The sequence below is a fragment of the Dunckerocampus dactyliophorus genome, chromosome 20, assembly GCF_027744805.1.
Source record: "Dunckerocampus dactyliophorus isolate RoL2022-P2 chromosome 20, RoL_Ddac_1.1, whole genome shotgun sequence".
In the NCBI taxonomy this organism is placed as follows: domain Eukaryota; kingdom Metazoa; phylum Chordata; class Actinopteri; order Syngnathiformes; family Syngnathidae; genus Dunckerocampus; species Dunckerocampus dactyliophorus.
Genome location: NC_072838.1, coordinates 18312735 through 18318484, shown reverse-complemented (window position 1 = coordinate 18318484; position 5750 = coordinate 18312735). Strand labels below are relative to the sequence as shown.

Genomic DNA, 5750 nt, shown 5'->3' with positions numbered 1-5750 from the left:
TGTTTACAACTTTATGCTACGTGCTGGCGTAAACTTTTCATATGGTAACTTGATTAATATTATATATGTTAACCATGCCGTTTTATACAATTCCACATACTTTTGTGCTAAGACAGCGTTAGGAGAGTAAAGTACTAAAAAAAAGGCCTCCTCTACTAAACGCGTTGAGCTAGCATGCTAGGCTACATTAAGGTGCTAATGGAGACGTTAACGAGCCATACTGTAAATAATGGCGTTTAAAAACAAAGTTATTTTCACCCATTTGCTCCCATGAGCAACAAATGGCGAGATGTAAAGCAGAAACACGCCACCACAACAATGCGTAAAGCGTAGCTTTGAGCTGGGGGAAAGGTGTGCTCAACCGGTACCTGGAGGGCGGGCGTACACCCTTCCCCCCGCCGCAAGAGAGCGCTCAGACATCGGCTTCACCCAGGCGTCCCCCGGGAGTGGAGCGAGCGCTCATCTCAAGTAGGTAAATCAAATCAAAGTTTATTTGAATAGCACCTTACAACATCCCAATGGTGCCCAAGGTGCTTCACAAAAGTAAAAACAGGTTATAACAAATGAGAGGTAAGCTGTAAAGTTTGTATTTACGTTGTAAGTAAAAAAGTAACATTTGTTGTTCGCGTTTTATCCAAGTTTCCCTGCTGCACAATTGCCAAAGCACATGTTTCAAACCCGAACACATCTTTCTATTACACGTACATCTCTGGTGCCATAATATTTGTGACCACTTGGGGGAGACATAGGGAGCTTTCATGTCTTACGAAGATATATAAGCCAGAAAAAATAATACAAAAAATGAATCTTGATAAATTCATTTGCATTTGTTTTCAAGAACACATCTTTATTATAATTCCAAAAGAGGGCACTTACATTAGATAATTATTTTTGTGCACATTAGATTTTTTGTAATTAAATTAATTCTTACTTCCTTTACAATTTAAGTTATTTGATATGTATTTTTAATTTCCAAATGTTTCAAACGAGACCAGACAGATGAGTATTGTTTTGTATGGGAATCAATCAGTGAGCAGTGTTGGTTTTACAACATTTTGTCTAACTAGAAATCCTTGTTCTTTTCTGGTTAGGTGCGACGTCGCTGGAAAAAAAAAAATCCACAGGGGGAAGGATGAGACCCAGTCCACTGCTATAGAAGGTATTTATTCCATTTTTTTCTTACAGTATGTGCTTAAAAAACAGAGCCCTCCTGTCAGTAGAGGATGTTTGACTAGTGTTTTCTTTGACAAGAGAACATTGTCATATTTTGTCTAAGTGTCTCTGTGGAGGGTGTTTGTGGAAAAACCATTTATCCTCGTGAATTAGTAATAAATCTGCAGCCTCGTTGCTAACTTCTAAAGGCTCATTCATGCCTTTTGCTAATCACCGCACTTTTCCAGCAACTCTTCTTATGAATGCACCATCCTCGGATACGAGTAGAAAGTCCTTAAATGGCTTTGAGGCCTGGAGAAAATCTCCACTGTGCGAGTTCATCACGGCGTTTTGTCCTTCAGTGGCCTTTTCTTCTGTGTGCCAACAAGCAAGTGAGAGCAGCTTAGCCATAATTACGCCCCGAGTGTCTTTAATACACATTTCATAGGCCAGAGAGTTGTGAGAGAGACAGAAGGGGGGATTATAAGCGAGAGACAAAAGCCCCCCAGGAGGAAGAGAGAGTGAGAAGAGAGGGACGAGTGGAGGAGGGAGGCTGAGGGGAAACCGTGTTGGAAAATTCTCTCTGATCTTTTTGAGCCCAGGGACCCGAGGAGATGGAACACCCTGCAGAAGTCCATTAAAATTCAGCCGAATTGCTCTGTTCTTATATAAAGACAGAACACGCACGCACACATGCACACACACAAACACACACACACACAAGGACTATATTAACAAAACCTCCGGGACACAAGACTTTCTATAAGAGTTTGGGAGTATTTATATCAAGGTCTTTGGTGGGCTTGTTCTTCCACACCAAACTTGTCCAAACATGCCTTCATGTTTGGACAAACATAAATAAATGAATTCATCACAAAATAAATGAAAATGAGCTGGAATATTTAGCTGGCATCATTACATTGCCATGTGCATGTGTGTGTCCCGCCTCCAAGCAGCCAGGAAGAGGATTCACTCTGTGCATTGGGTTCAAAGCCTTGGTGCGTGCGTTCCATATGAACAGAGCGAGCCCTTTTTTCAGTCATACGGTCTGCTTGTCTCAGTGGATTGGAGGCGGGGCCGCTAGGCTACACACAGAGCGCAGTAGTAGAAATTAAATGAGTAGATTGCAAAATATTGTCATATTTTTTCAAAATTGTACTTTTCTTAAAAGTAGTGTTAAAATCTCGTCTCGTTCTTGTAGATCCAATGTCGTGACACCCCCAATCATGACAAATGAGGATTCAGTTGGCTACTAAGGGCTCTAAGAAGTGTCCTTTGTACCTTTGGAGCTGAGGATGCTTGTGAGGTCACCTTCTACAGTACAGCAGGTCACGTTAGAGATGGAAGATGCTTGTTTTCATTTTGGGGGTTTTTGCATGATTGAAATTTATTTTAACTTTTTTTTTCTTCCTTTGTGCTGACTCTTTTCTCTATGGAATGCTTGGTGGTAAGCGCTGTTTCCACATGACATTACCGGTCCTGCTGTTATTACCTGCTATTATTGTGGTTTTGTTCGCAAATTTAAAGGCTATCCTTTTTCTTTTTTGATGTTTTGTTCTTATTCCATTGTTTCCATTGTAATTGATTTATTTTTTTCCCCTTTCACAATTTATTTTTTCTTCAATTAATTTTTCTCATTTTTAATTTGTTTTTTTTTTTCTTAACGCCTCTTTTTTTCTTATTTCCTCTTTGTACCATTTTTTCTTTGTTTTCACTCCCCATATTTTTATTGAAATGTTCCCTCTTTTTTTCAACATTCTATTTTGTTTTTTAATTGATGTTTTGGTTTTTATCACATTTCACAATTTCTTAATTTATTTTTAATTTATTTTTAATGAATTGTTTTTTTAAATTTATTTGCTGTTATCGCCTCGTTTTTTCTTTTATTTCCTGTTTTTGTTTTCACAACCTATGTTTTTATAAACGATTTTCCCTTCTTTTTTTAAATTAAAAAATATTTTGTGTTTTGTGGAATTTTTTTTATTCCCTTTCATAATTTATTAATTCATTTTTTAAAAATGTTTAAATGATTGTTTCTGTCTTTTTTAAAAAAATATTCTAGTACATATTACTTCTGTTTCTTGGATGTTTCCCAAATGAAGTTGCCCCACTGTGGACGACTGATGCCCTGCACGTGCCGACCGACAGAGGTCGCCTCTCTGTCTTTTTGTCGCTTCCTCATTGGCTGCCGCTGGCACCCACATGTTAGGCGGCTGAGCCAATGGGCGAGCTTGCGGGGGCCACACAACCCTCTGAAGTAGTAATAATGCGGAATGTGCTGGCTCGGCATGAGCTGTCAACTGGAGCATGTAGTACTAGAAGTATATACGGAGGGAGGGGGGATTGGTGAGATGACAGAGCACTATTGTGTGCACTAAGCAGCACTGTCATTCATATGCCTTCACTTAATAAGATGTGACTTGGATATGTATCAAATATCAAATGTTAGGTTCGTGCACAAACTCTATAGAAAGAGAAAATAATGGCGTGTCCTTGTTTAACCTTCATAGACAGCACTCTGATGATGCATTCAAGGTCTGTAGTTTTGAGCACTATCAGAAGTGATAATGATAAAGTATGAATGCACGTTTCTCCATTCCAGTGGAGTCTCACCGCAGGATTACGCTCCCAAAAATCTGCCCGAACAGGACATCTTGATTCAATTGGCTGCCGCTAATACAGCAGATTAAGGAGCTCTCTTTTGCATCCTAATCCTCGCCGCTTCCGTCGCTTCCTTGTCATGCGTCGCCGCCGTGCTGTGTCAGAACATGTTCACTGTCCACTGTTTGATTACCTCTGCAAGGGAAACTTTACACTGGGTGTGAAACCCCTTCCAATAGCGGCCGAGGGCATTTATTTGGTTTTGTAACTGCAGAGAGTAGCAGGCAGAAAAGCATTTCATTTGTACAGTATTAGTAAATCATCATATGCATTTTTAAAAATTAAGGAAATGATGTTACTGAATTAAAATAGTATATATCACAACATAATATAGAATGAATAAGAGCACATGTTCATTTGTGGGGGGTTTGGTGGGGGGTGTGGCGTTTTTTTGTTGAAGTGGATGTCCCATGCTGCTTTACAGATACCATGTCTACTCTGCAGGAAGTGTGTACTGCGGTAAAGATGTCTGCCGCGACGCATGGCGGTTAAAATGACTAAATACATGGTCAAAAGCAGGCGTTTAATTGAGGTGCGGCCTTTAGCATCATCTGACCCTAAAAACACTTGCACTTTTGCGTAAAAGGGGGCACAACTGTGCATAATCCACCATTCGCACCACCAACAACAACAAACTCAAAAGAAAAAAAAGAGAGTACAATAATAACAATACAGTAAAGTGTTAAGTGGTTCAGGGCGCGGTGTTCACTCCAATAAAGAGCTTTACACGACCTTTGTGAGTCTTTCAGATCCCTCCAAGGGATTTTTTTTTCAAAGGCTAGGGATGATTAAATATTTATCTGCGTGCCTCGCTGCGTGGTGCAAGTTTACTTTGGTGTTACTTATTCATCTGTGTCGTGACAAATCTCTGGTTTGTGTGTCAATAGTTGTTTGTTTTTCATACCAGAGTGGAAATACGCCCACTGGTGGCTGTGGGCAGCATAGGCGGCATGCGTTTAATTTGTGGGGAAAAGTCCAAAATGGGACAGAGCAAAAGAACAGCGCAGCTCTCTGGAGCAAGCTGCACGTTACGCCCTTTGATGGGACCGGGAGTCATTCCTATTTATCGTAACTAACGAATGCGACTCCCGTGAGAACTGCCGCTCGATGCTAGACTCTTAAGCTTGGTTACTACATCACAGCTTATCATATCACTTTGTTGCAAGTAAATGCCATCTTGTCGGGCCACACCCGTCAGCATATTTACACCCTGCAGGTGTCGTCACCTGACACCGCCCACAAAGAAAACAGGTAGAGTCATCAGGGAGAGCTACTCCAGGGAGAGCTGCTACTCCTCTGGGAGTACTGGACACACATACACAACTATTGGTGTGTTTATTCCTCTTCTGGGGTTGTTGTAAATGAGCACTTAAGGTTGCTTATCTGTGTGCATATTACCTTTAATACAGAGGTAAAAAAAATAAAAATAAAGCCCAGCATGCTCACAAGTGGACGTGAACCTGCATTCTTGCTGACGGCCAGCGGGGGGCAACCCGAGCTGTTATTGACAGACTGCTTGATGATTGAGCAACACGTTTGTTGTTGTGCATCGCTTTGCTGTGCTCCACGAGGCCATGTCGGAATGTACAGGAGGAGTCAAAGGTAAAGGTGTTTCAAACCCACGCAAAGTCGCCCTCAAGTGCGTTCACGCCGCATAGCAAAAAAGCATGCGTGTGACGAGACGTGTCAGCACCAGCTGACAATGGGTCTCCACGGCGCGACGCCTGCCACGGCCTTCTGCTCGCTTTCTGACACAATTCACAACAGAGGAGTCTATTTTTAATGTGACGTATGAGATCATTTATTATGCAATAGAGCAGGGCGACTCGGCTTAATTGTTCTGGGGACACATTTTCAGAAATCTAGGGACAAGCGGGAGAGCTGGACATCTCCCTTTACTGTCATTCTTATTTTGTATGTTTTATTTTGTCTTTTTA

At 41.1% G+C, this 5750-nt stretch overlaps 1 long non-coding RNA gene across 1 annotated transcript; it reads left to right on the top strand.

The window, feature by feature from the left end:
• On the top strand, positions 1–3055 carry LOC129173403 (uncharacterized). Its single transcript, XR_008567224.1, has 3 exons — positions 1–472; positions 1092–1159; positions 2354–3055. It is a non-coding gene; the product is annotated as an uncharacterized LOC129173403 (long non-coding RNA).
• The last annotated feature ends 2695 nt before the right edge of the window (positions 3056–5750 follow it).